General features: G+C 44.1%; 1 protein-coding gene across 6 annotated transcripts in view; it reads left to right on the forward strand.

Annotated features, from left to right (window-relative positions):
• Positions 1 to 13,383, forward strand: part of RPH3A (rabphilin 3A) — a 273,026-nt gene that overhangs the window by 142,711 nt on the left and 116,932 nt on the right. Inside the window, exon 2 of one of the 6 annotated variants that reach the window (XM_072722873.1) lies at positions 516 to 619. The exons of the other annotated variants lie outside the window; for them this stretch is intronic. The gene's annotated coding sequence lies outside the window, so the exon portion shown is untranslated. The remainder of the gene's footprint in view (positions 1 to 515; positions 620 to 13,383) is intronic. 6 annotated transcript variants of the gene reach the window in all.

Below are 13,383 nucleotides of genomic sequence, written 5' to 3' on the forward strand. Positions count from 1 at the left end.
CAGAATGTGTGTGTCTGTGTGTGTGTCTCTCCTTTTAGAGTTATTCTATGAATATTCTAGTGTACATATCTATGCAGGACATGACACAAAGCCCTCTGATGACAGCTCACTGTCCCACACCCTGCTTGGAGGTGGTTTCATCTCAGCCCACGTCAGTAACATCTCTCGTTTGACCAATACTTGTTGCGTGGTATGGATGGACTATAAGTCATTTGGCTGATCCTCCACTGGGAGCAGTTGGATTGTCTTCTGCCTCCTGTTGTGCATTTGTAATTAGAGTATGGCTTGATGGATGAGAAGATAGGAAAGCAAAGGACTTGTCCAAGGTCAGGAAGCTTTTGGTGGCAGAGCTGAGATTTAAACTCAGGTCTCCTGACCCCTCCATAATGTTTTAGGAGCTTTGGGGAAAGGAGGGGCATGACACTAAACCCTATGGACCAGTTTGGTGGGATGGGTGCAGACAACCTCCCTGTTTCTGGGTGCTGTCTCATCTGGCCATTCTCTTAATTCTCTAGCAGGGTCATAGTCACCAGTGACCTTCCTCCAGTGTCCCTTATGTCCCTCTGCTCCACACCAGCAGACTCTCAGCAAGCCCCAGGATACCTCCCACCAATGACAGGTAAGTCATTGATCAGCCTTGAGAATCAGCTGAGAGCAGGATCTATTTAAAGAAGCACATGTTTCCAGGTGCTGAGTCATGTTGGGCTGGACCGGGAGGCTCAAGTCCAGGCAGCATGGACGTTCATGGCACAGCAGCCACTGCAGCCTGGGTCGAACTTTGGCAACTATCCTATGGAGGCTAAGCTGAAATGCTACATTTAATGAGATGAAACACAGTATCTTGAGCCCCCCCATTAGCTTCTAGATTTTATTTTATTTTTATTTTTATTTTCTTTTTTTAATTTTTATTTATTTATGATAGTCACACACACACACAGAGAGGCAGAGACACAGGCAGAGGGAGAAGCAGGCTCCATGCACCGGGAGCCCGACGTGGGATTCGATCCCGGGTCTCCAGGATCGTGCCCTGGGCCAAAGGCAGGCGTTAAACCGCTGTGCCACCCAGGGATCCTTTATTTTATTTTTAAAGAAGATTTTATTTATTTTTCATGAGAGACACACAAAGAGAGAGGCAGAGACACAGGCAGAGGGAGAAGCAGGCTCCACACAGGGAGTCTGATGTGGGACTTGATCCCGGGACTCCAGGATCACACCCTGAGCCAAAGGCAGGCACTAAACCACTGAGCCACCCAGGCATCCCAGTTTCTAGATTTTATTTTGTATATTTTTTAATTGGAATTCAATTTGCCAACATATAGTATAACACCCAGTGTTGTAATCTAATTTAATTTGCTATCATGTTGTTGAATGCCTACTACATGCTAGGTGCCATGACATGGGATTCCTACATATTGCTGTATTTATCTCTCCCCTATACCCTGCAGGATAGCTATTAATCCCATTTCACAAACAGTGACACAGAGGCTCAGAGAGGCTAGTCAGCTTGCCCAAGGTCACAGTGGGAATCAGGTTGTGGCTTTGACACTTATGTGCCATGTAATCTCTCTGAGCCCGGTTTTCTCCATGTGAGTCAGGTTCTTGGAACTCTGAGACAAGAGAGGGGTGTTCGAGGAAGGCTTACCACAAGAGGCAGGATTTCAGGGGCCTTGGGAGGATGGCCATTTCCTCTATTCATCAATAGAGGGTTAGTGTGTGTGTGTGTGTGTGTGTGTGTGCGTGCACATACTAGCACGCGCATGCACATTCCGAATATGAGGGAATGAGGTGAGTAGGCAATGAGTGGACTTCAGAATCTACTCCCATCTACCTTCTCCAGAATAAAAAGCAAATATGCCTCTGCAGGCTTCTCTGGTGTGGAGAATCTGCAGTGGGATGTCAAGTTGTGGTACCTTCCAGGAGGCAGTCACAGACATGGAAAAAGTGGTGTCATCCAGGGAAGACAGGGCATTTTGTGAAAGATGGGGTCAGTGGCAGCCTGCTGCTCCTTCTCCCTGCATTTCAAGTTCCGTGTCCTTTGACAAGGGTTCTACTTGTCTTGTATTCCTCAGCAGAGCCAGGCAGCTCCCAAGCCCAAGGACGTAAGTGAGTAAAAAGGCTGTTTGCCATGCACACCTGTGACCCACAGCCATGCCCTCCGTGGGGCTGTCTTCCAAAATGAGACCTGGGGCAGAGCCATTTACAGCTTGGTTATAGACTCCATCTTGACCTTCTGACTTCCTTTCCTGTTTACTTTTCTCATTCCACCTGTAAACCAATTGACTGCTCAGCAGAATGTTTCAAGTATGTGGACTCAGCGGTCACACTGCTTGGATTCAAGTTCTAGCTTTGCCACTTCCAAACTGTGTGACCTTAGGCAAGTGATTCCACCTGCCAGAGCCTTAGTTTCATTATCAATAAAATATGGGGGACATTCATAACACTGACTTCATAGAGTGGTATGTGGATTCCGTGAAAAAAATCTATGTAAACACAGTGCCATATCTGGCACATCATTAATAATAAATATTCACTATTATTCATTATTGGTTGTAGTTTTCCCTGTTTTGCTTCCTCTTCCCCCAGCTGGATGGGAAGCCCCTGAGGGAAGGAACCACCTCTTCTGTACTTGCCCCAGGCAGGGCACAATCCTGAGGTGCTAGGAACTCTTGCTGATTATTTGAGGGAAGAGTAGAAAGTTGTAGAAGCTCTGGACTCTGTGAAGGAAGTTTAGGGCTCTTTGCTGAGGGTTCATGGCTTTCTAGGTCCACACCCACTTTCCCAGATTCACCTTCTGCCCCGTTCTTTTTACGAATTTCTACCCTCTAGGCACATCCAACTGTCTGTGGTTCCTTGAGTCTGTTCTCCTGGCAAGCCCTACTTCCTCTGCCTTTCCCCATCTTATCAGTCAAGGCCTTTTTAATTGCAAGCAACAGAAGCCCAACATAAAGAGGCTGAAGCAAAGATAAAACTTGTATTTGTTGAGATAACTGAATAAGTGAAGGCCTCAGGAATGGCTGGATCCCAGAACTCAAATGATACCATCAGGACTTTCTATTTCTCTCAGATCACTTTCCCTTGGTGTTGGCTTCATTCTTCAGTACGTTCATGCTTGCTAGTGGCAAGGTGTCCACCCACAGCCCAGGCTCACCCTCCAGGTATTCTAACAACATCAGGAGAAAGTGAACAACTTCCCACGAAGGATCCTGGGAGGGTCCAGGGTTGCCTCGCATTGGATGGGTCTGGTCATGTGCCCACACCCTGCCTAATTGTTGTGGCCAGGAAAATGGAATGTGCTGATTGGCTAGACTTGGGTCATGTGCTCATCCCATGGGCAACCAGAGGGACTGAGCGTGGATTAAAGGTCATTCCCCTGGGGAATGTCGGATACCGAGCAGGTGAAAACAACAGATGTCTCCCCCACATGGCAGACCCTTCTTATCCTTTGAGATGAAGCGTGAAGTCATCTTAGTGAAGTGACTCCAGACCCGCGGCTTCTTCCAGGTTGAGTCATATGTCATCTCCACTATCAGCCCACAGTTAATACAATTACAAATAAGTCTCTCTCAGGGGAGGGGCTGGGTTTTATTAGTGTTGTAGGTTCTGGACACCTGGCTTAGTGGGCATTTAAGAAATGTTCACTTAGTGAGTGAATGAATGAATTGATGAAGCCAGAGCAGACCAAAGTCCCTCAGCCCTCAGATCCATTGCTTTCCCCTCCCTGTTCTGTTAACATGGGGGGGATGGGAGGGCCTTTGGGCTGCATTTCTTGGGGTCCCTAGCTTTTGCCTAGGGGCAGCCATTGGGAGACTGGCTGTTGGAGGAGGGTGGAAGAGACAACTTGGGGCATTTATTCCCAACCTCTCTTCACCTGGAGAGCATCCCCCCTGCCCCCCTCCCCACCGCCCCGCATGGCTGCATGTCCTCTACAGGCCATCTTTTGGAACTCATTGGCAAGAACTATGGCTGGGCTTCATTGCAATGGAAGACCTCTGATGTCTTCTCAGATGCCTCCCCGTGCATGTGCTTCTTGCTCTTCCCTCCATGCCTTTCTGTTTCTTTTTTCTCTGTATACACAGATGCCACCTTACCCCTGGCACATCCCCAAATGCCAGCTGTGTTTCCCAAGCCTACCCAAAAGGCAGCAGATTATAGAATGGTCAAGAGCCCTGTGACCCTGGCTTCTGGGCTCTGGTGATACCTCTTCCTCCCTCTGTCTCTCTAGACCTAGGGACAGTTGCGGCTTTTTGCTATGGCCAATCTCTGGGTGGTCTTGCCATCCTCCCTTGTTTTCTGACCTTCTCCATCCTCCATGTAACCAGTGTCCTGCATTATGTTTCATCTGAAATAGAGTGGTATCTGTTTAACTGGTTGGTGTCTGACTGATACAACCTGCTAGAGGTTTCATTTGGAACACTCAGACCATTAGGAGCATGTTTGTTCTGTGGAATTGTCTGATGCAGAGAGGGACTTTGGTCTGCTCTGGGAGGAATTTTTCAGAGGCTGGTTGGAGAAGGACAAGCCACCTCTTTCTGAAGGCTCTATAGTCACTGAAAGTTCTCCATTCATCAGACATCTCTGCTGCATGTCTGAATGGTCCCAGCCATTTAGGGAAGAGATTATCTGTGGGAAGTCAAGAAATAATTCAACATGGAAGTGGTAGGGAGGCAGGTATGATGTTGTAACTGTGTGTCATTACTCTTTTATGCCCCAATTCCAGTTTTTTGGAAGAAAGGCCAGATTCCACCATTTTGGCTCTGAGAAGTTATACATGGTTTGTGAGATTATTTCCACCCAGCACAAAGGTAGAATTGGGCAAGTGAAGACCCTGCAGCTCCTTACTGTGCCTCACAGAGCAGAGCATGGACACACAATGCTAAAGACACAAGTCTTTAGTGCTAAAGACTAGTGCCTTTCTGTTTCTTTTTTCTCTATATACACAGATGCCACCTTACCCCTGGCACTTAGCCTCCCCAAATGCCAGCTGTGTTTCCCAAGCCTACCCAAAAGGCAGCAGATCATAGAATGGTCAAGAGCCCAGCCTTGGAAAGATTGCCTGGTTTTAAGTCTTAGCTCTGCCACTACTGACTGGGCAGCCACAAGTCCCTGCAGCCCATTTTCCTCATCTGCAAGTGGAGTATAATAATAGCATCTGCCTCTTAGTGGTGTTGTGGATTAAATGAGTTAATACAGGTGAAGTGCTTATAATACCTGCCTGGCACGTAGTAAGTACTCAGTAAACTTTAGTGTTAGTGATTGTTACATGACTTTCTAGCTCACCTCCTGGCTTGGGTAGTGCCCAGAAGCAGACCTGAGACAAAGATTGTTGTGAAAGGCTTTATTAGGAAGTGTTCCTTGGGGAAACTGGGAAAGGTTAGGATTGAGAGGGAAGGCTGTAAGTGGAGCAGGGTTAATAAGAAAGAGCCAAGGGGAATGGGTAACATCTGGAGTATATAGATGCTCCTCAGCAAATGTCTGTTGGAGGAAAGCTCTCTACCCAGCACTGTGCCAGCTTCCTAGTAATGCCAAGATGGTAAAGATAGGAATACCATAGCCTCTTCTTTGATGTAATACTGGGATAGCAGTTTCCCCAACTGCCCTGGGAGCTTTATTTATTTATTTATTTATTTATTTATTTATTTATTTATGAGAGAGAAAGAGAGAGAGAGGGGTGGGGGACAGAGAGAGAAGCAGGCTCCATGCCAGGAGCCCAACGCAGGATTCAATCCCGGGACTCCAGGATCCCGCCTGGGGCCAAAGGCAGGCGCCAAACCGCTAAGCGACCCAGGGATCCCCTGCCCTGGGAACTTTTTAAGGGCAGGGACCACATCTTGGTGATGCTTCTGTTCACATAGATTCTTGCACATGGTCAGGGCTCAGTAGTTGCTTGTTGAGCCCCACTGATGTTTGTGAGTTTGGCAGTTGGGGAAGGCGACACTGTTGTATTCCCCTCCCTCCCTTCATCCCCACCTTCAAGGTCTCACCTCCACCAGGGGAACTTGCTCTATTTTATCTGACTCCAGCCAGAATGAGAAGGCCCCAGTGGTGCCACAAGGACATGCTAAAGTGGACCCCAGCTGAATAGGAGGTTGTGACATCTGAATTTCGGTGATGGCTTCACCCAAACTCTATGAAATCAGGGCCTCTGTTCCCCCAGGCCAATGAAGGCCCTGACTAAAGTCCATCATTCATTCAGTAAGGTGATTAACAAAGTAGTCAAGTTGGCGAGCCTTGGAGCCAGACTTCTGAGTTCAGGCTCTGGTCTTCCCCTCTCCTGGCTATTCTTGGGCAACTTACTTGACCTCTCTGAACTGCAGTTTCCCTGTCTGAAATCTGGGCATGATAATGATGGTATTTTCTTTATAGGGCTTTTGTGGAGATTTAATAAGATATTATAACATTTACTTCAGCCTTAAAAAGGAATGCATGGAGGAACCTTGAAAACATGATGCTCAGTGAAAGAAGCCAGAGATGAAAGATCAGATATTGTTTAATCCTATTTATATGGCATGTCCAAAATAAGCAAATCCATAGGAACAGAAAATAGATAGTGGTTGCCAGAGGTGGGAGGGAGAGAGAATGGGGAGTGACTGCTAATGGACACAGGGTTTCTTTCTGGGGTGATGAAAATGCTTGGGAATTAGAGAGTGTTGTTGATGGCACAACCTTGTAAATATGTTAAAAACAATCAAAATGTATATTTGATAATGGTGAATTTTGTGGTATGTGGATTATATCTCAGTTAAGATAAATAAAACTGGAAGATATGGTATGTAAAGTCTCCAGCTCACAGTAAATACTCAGTGAACCATCCTCTTTCCCCTGGATTGTTTCAGTGACTTCCTAACTGGTCTTTCCACCTCTTCCCTTGATCTCCACCAGAGTATCCAGTGCTGTGTGTGTTCATGTCACTCCTGCTCTCTGAACTCTTCTGTGGCTCCCATTCTCTTGGTAAAAGCCCAGCCCAGGTCATTACAATGGCCTACAGTGCCCTACACCATCTGGCTCCTGGCTTCCTCTCTCATATCTTCTGGGATTTTTCCCTTGCCCTCTCTGCTTCAGCCGTTATTAGCCTTTTGCTACTCCCTAAACATATGCCAAGTATGTCCCTACCTCAGGACCTTTGCACTTGCCACTCCCTCTGCCTGGAACAAACTTCTCTTAGATATCTGCTGGGCTTACTGTTTTGCCTCCTTCAGGTGTTTGCTCAAATGTCACTTTCTGAGACCATCCCTGACTCCTCAATGTATTTCACATCAAAACCTCCTACCTGATACTCCTTGTTCACCTGCCCAGATTATTGTAGCACTTATGTTTATTGCCAGGATATCTGTTCCACAAAGGCAGAATTTTTGTGCATCTTATTCACTGTTTATTTCCAGTGCCTAGAACACTGCCTGGCACAGTTGGTACTCAGTACTTTTTGGTTGAATAAATAAATGTTAGCTCTTGCTATAATTTATAATAAACTTTTTGAGACCCTTAATCTTTTTTATTTTCCTTTCATGAAAGTCTCTTGCAGATTTCAACCTGACATCTCTTTGAGGCTTCTTTCTTCCTTCCATCTTATCCCTATTGGGTGTTGGATTTTGAGGTAAACATCGTCCTTGTGGTATAATTATGAAGTTGCTCTAGAAAACAGTTTCATCTCACTTTGAAGTTTCATCTCACTTTTTAAAAAGGCATCAGAGCTCCCTTCTGAATTCTTCATTGTAATGAAATTAGTTTCCTAAAGCTGATGTGGAAGCTAATTTGTGTATTGCTGTCAGTTGTAAGGCTTTGAAATTAATTGTCTTAGCTAACCTGGTTGAGATCTAACCATGTTACGTTTAGTGCATGAAAACATTATCTCCTCATTGGTGTCTGGTGGGATGCGAGTCCTGCCCTTTTCTCCCCTGAGCAGAGTGTAATTTTTGCTCGTTTCAAAATTACACTGCGTGGTAGTGGGAAGAACTGTTAGTGGAGAACTGAGTGGTAGTGGGAAGAACTCTTGGGTTGCAAGGCAGATTTTAGAACTCAGATTCTAGAAGCAGCCCTGAAGTTGACTGATTATATAGCCAGAGGTTAGGCTGTTCTCTCTGAACAGTTGGGAGCGGGTATGTCCTGAAACTGCTTTTAATTACACAAGTAATACAGAAATAGCTTTTTATAAAAAATAAAAGTTTACAAACAAAGCTAATATCCCCTTTGACCATGATTCTTCTGTGCTTCTGGGTATCCCGTCATTTGTTAGATGTTCATATTTCCAGATAATTATCTGTGCATTTGTGTATAAATATATATATATTATTGTATGAATGTGCATTTTACATAATTGTGTAATACTGTAACATCATAACCACAACTTGCTTTTTCCACCTAAACATGTTAGGAATTTTAATGTGTCAGTACATATATGTTTCTTATATTTTTAAATACTTTGTGCTATTTCTCTTAGTCAGCTTGAGCTGCCATAACAAAATACTATTGACTGGGGAAGGGGGCTTAAACAACAGACATTTCTATTTCATTATTCTGGAGACTAGGAAGACCAAGATCAAGATTCTGGCTGATTTGGTTCTGGATGAGGGCCTCTTTCTGGCTTCTCTCTGTGTCCTCAAATGGAAGAAAAAGAGAGAGAGAAAGAGAGAGAAAACTCTTACAAGGCCATTAATTTCATCTTAGGTCCCACCCTCATGACCTCGTTTAAACTACTTATCTCCCAAAGCCCTCCTCATAATGCCATCACTTTGGGTGTCAGGGCTCCAACCTGTGAATTTGGCAGATGTAGAGGGGTATAGAAGAAGGCACAAACATCCAGTTGATAATAGTATTCTATAATACAAATGTGTCATTACTTAGCCGTTTTCTTACTGATGAATATTTAAACTATTTTCAGCTTTTCCCTGTTATAAACCATGCTGTAATGAATATCCTCATTTCAGGCCTCTTCTCCCAGTAGACATAGAGAAATGAAGGGGCCATGTCATAGTCTACCATTCTTAAAGTGAGGGAACTGAACAAGTTAAACTTGAAATTATTTCCAGTATAACGAAGGTATAATTGGGGTCCCATGTGGCCTAATCTTTGTTCACATCAATTCAAGGAAACAACAATTTGGCAGAAAAATGTAACTGGACACAGTTCCATTTTTGACTTGTTTGCTCAGGAAAACCCCAAAGGTTGTGATGTCATGGGGGTTAGTCAAGGGTCAAGGGTGGGAGTACATTCCTTATCATGAATTAGTTTGGTTTTCAGGTGTAATTCTGAGTCTTTTGATTTTAGGTAAGTGGTGTTTATCCTTGTTGAGGTTGATAAATCAGTTTTATTTCTTTCTTGTTTTTAATTACACACATACACATAGATAAAAGGTGCATGTGGTTACAAGTTAAAAGAGTAGAAAGGGGTATAAAGTTAAAAATCTCCCTCCTACACCTGTTCCCTAGGTCTCTTGCCAGAGATATTTGCTACTTTCAGGCCCTTACAGATCCCCTTGTCTGTTAAAGCAAATTGGCTTAAACACAAATGGCAGCATACCGCACATAGTTTGGACACTTGTCTTCTTACTTTTTAAACTATGTGAAAATTCACACATATACAGAAGTAGAGGAGTATAGTAAATCCCTCTGTACTCATCATTCAGCTTAACAATTATCAGCCTATTGCCCTTGCTTTGTCAGCTATATCATACATGTCAGAACTTCTTCCATTTTAATTCATAATAACCTGCCTTATTTATTTTCATGGTTGTTTAGACTTCTGTAAGGATATCTCATAATTCATTTTATCAGTGTCCTATTGAGCATTTATATTGTTTGCAGCCTGATGTCACGACAAACAATGCCACAGTGAATATTCCCCTGCATCCATCTTTGGGCATATGTGTGAATAAATATGTAAGAAGTTCCTGGAAGTGGAATTGCTGAGTCAAAGGCATATGCATCTAAAATATTGATAAGGAGGGCCAAATGGCCCACTAATGGATTTGCATTAATTCTTGCTCCCACTAATAGTATATGAGAGTGCTCATTTCCCCACATGCTCATCAACATAATGTGTTATCACATTTTTTAAATCTTTAAAATACTCTCATAATTACAGAGAACAAACCTGTAGTTGTCAGAAGGGAGGGGGTAGCAGAATGGGCAAAATGGGTAAAGGGGAGTGGGAGGCATGGGCTTCCAGTGATGGAATGAGAAAGTCATGGGGATGAAAGGCATAGCATAGGGAATATCGTCAGTGTTATTGTAATAGCATTGCATGGTGACAAACAGTGGCTACACTTGTGGTGAGCACAGTAGGACGTACAGAGTTGTCGAATCGCAGTGTTGCAAACCCTGAGGCTAATGTAACACTGTATGTCAACCATACTTCCATGAAAATAAAGAAAAAGAGTAAAAACAAATATAATAGTAAAAAACAATACCGTCTTCTAGTTATGTCTTTAGTGTTGTTTTTCACACCAAGAAGTGAGATCTATAATGAGTTATCAAGTCAGTTTCATGGGTAGAAATCAGCATGGATCAAAATCTATCAGAGAACATCACCCATGGTAAGCCTGCATGTTGTTTTGTGGAACTTTTGCTTCAGTCACACGTCTGTGTGCATGTGTGTAGAATTGGATTGTGATATAAAATGTAGCTCTTACTGTGGGTCTTAGGTTAAAGTCTGAAAAACACTGCTCTGTGGTGATGGCAGTACTTTCTAGAATGATCTTCTTTGACTCTAAATAAAGGAAGCTCCCACCCATCCCCATCCTCTCTTGCTGGCAGTTACCCTTTCCCTCCATCTCTGGTGCTGTCCTCTCAGAAAAATGTGATGAAAACCCTCTTTAGCTCTCTGCATCCCAGCTTCCAGTCCTGCCCCATTTCCTGTCAGATGTTAGCTGGTATAGACAGACTTCTTGGAGGGCTTGGGAGGCTGGTATGGCTGCTGACTTCACTTCACAAAGGGGACCTGCTCACACTCAGGGCACTCAGTAGTCCTCATGGTAAGGGGCTGTCCTGCACATCCAGGGCATTCAGAATCCTTAGCCTGACACCAAACACCAGGAGTGTTCTCCTAGTCATTGCAAAAGGGAAAATTCCTCTTCCCTGATTTTCTGAGGCTCGCTCCCCTCTTGCTTCCACAGCTGTACCACATGCAATCTAAATGCCCACTGTCCTTCCCGCCTCTGAGCCTTCTGAAGCATGATTTCTTCTGGAACACTGGACACCACATTCATACCCCTACTCTGCCCCCCCACTGCATGGCCATGTCCTCTCATCCTTAAGGTTTAAGTATGGCACATCTCAGGAGGCCTCCCGATCTCCGAAGCCCTTCCCTCCTATCGCTATCCACAGCCGCAGTGCCATTCTAGTTCTCATGTATTCTCTGTATGTGACCTGGTTGTCCCATCCACTTGTGTGTCCCCAGGGTAGTGTCTAATATCTAGAAGGCACTCCACAGATATTTCTAAAAGAAATGATTTATATGTGTTTTCATTTAGTCTCAGAAGAGGTACTGATGGACCAGTGACCATTTTCTGAGGGTACTAAATAATCCTTCTCCCTGTGGTGACAGGCTCTTTGCCATCTGTGAAGTGATAGTCTGAGGAGATTCTGATGAATTGTCCTAGGCAGGCAAATCCACCAGGGGCCTGGCAGGGACAGAGGAACACTCAACCCAGAAAATCTGCAGAGTATGAAAGGGCTATTTTCAAAGGTGTAGGTGGGGTTTAGGGAATCTGTCAGATTTGGCATCAAACCGGGGACTTGAACCAGCAGGAGAATGTTGCCACCTCTGGGTATTAAGGGGCGAGGAGAGAGAGAAGTTATGCAGATTTTGAGAGAGAAAGTTGTGGAGACAACTGCCTGATGGAGCTGTGTGGCATTTGGCCAAGAGAGTGACCAACCCTTGGTGACCCTGCAGGGAGGGGGCATGGGAATAAAGACCACAGCCTCTCTCTCCCCTCATGCTCTGATCTTCTGTCAGAATGTCCATTGGTAAACCCAGTGGGCAAGGGAGCCAGTGATGCAAGGTCTACACATCAGCTCCTATGTGCCCAGGGCCTACTGAGTAGGGTAGACAAGGATGAATAATACAAGATGACTGGGACTGTGATTTATCTCAAGGGACAGTAATGATATGCCTTCGAGAGGCCGTGGAGTGAAGTAGTTAAGTGTGTGAGTGCCAGAGCTACAGTCCTTGGGTTTAAATCCTGCCTCTTCCAGCCCTTAGGTGCATCGTGTCTCTGTGCCTCAGTTTCCTTATCTGAGAAGTAGGAATACTAGTGGTGCCCCCTACTTATGTGGGGACTTACGTGGGCATTGAATCTGTTATATAACATGTCAGCTACTTAGATTAGTGGGTGACACATGGTAAGTGCTCAATCATTGTTAGCTCTTACTGTCATTTAGGATATTATTTTACTAGCTTTGTACAGAGATTTAGAGGGAGGAGAAAATGAATAAGACCTTTTGTTGAGGGATGGGGCTTTGCAGAAGCAAAAGGAAGTAAAATATAATGACAGTGGAATTGGTTCCCCGGTGTGAAAAAGATCTCCCTTTTCTTTTCCATTATGAGACCTGACCCCAGCTTTGAAATTTGATTGCTAGCACAAATTGAGTTTATTTATTTTTTCTCACATTTGGCACTGTCATCTTTTTTTTTTAATAATCTATAGGCTGATGGAACATATTTGAACAGAGAGATTAAATGAGTTTTCATTCGCTACCTTGAAATGTTTTAATCCCCTGAAGAGAAAGATTAAAGCTCTTTACAGCAGGTAGATAGGGGTGTATTTTTCAAAAAAATTGAAGTTGATATTCAGCATTCCACAGAATCTTCCTTCATTTCCTGGCATCAGTGGATGGATGTCCATTTTGTTGTCCACATCACCACTAGGTCACAGTGAAAGGAAAGGTGGGGTAGGGGGATGGCTGAGGCTGCTAGAAAGGAAAATCAAGGAAAAAAATATGCTTTGAAAGGCACAGAGTAGGGAAGGGATATTGAGATATACAAAGCATGCTTGACAAAGGAAAATGACAGGCTGTGAAAAAAAATATATCTCTATCTTGGTAGGTAGATAGATAGATAGATAGAGATAGAGATGTAGAGACAGATATATAGATATAGATAAAGATATTTTGTATTAAAAACTTCTAATCAGGACAGAGTTTGGAATGAACAAAGAACTTTTTTTTTATAAATTAATTTTTATTGGTGTTCAATTTACCAATATACAGAAAAACACCCAGTGCTCATCCCGTCAAGTGTCCACCTCAGTGCTCGTCACCCTTTCCCCCCCACCCCCCGCCCTCCTCCCCTTCCACCACCCCTAGTTCGTTTCCCAGAGTTAGGAGTCTTTATGTGAACAAAGAACTTTCTCAGGCATGAGAGACCAGTTCTCAGACTGTCACCGACATA

Source organism: Vulpes vulpes, chromosome 10 (genome assembly GCF_048418805.1).
Source record: "Vulpes vulpes isolate BD-2025 chromosome 10, VulVul3, whole genome shotgun sequence".
NCBI classification, from domain to species: Eukaryota; Metazoa; Chordata; class Mammalia; order Carnivora; family Canidae; genus Vulpes; species Vulpes vulpes.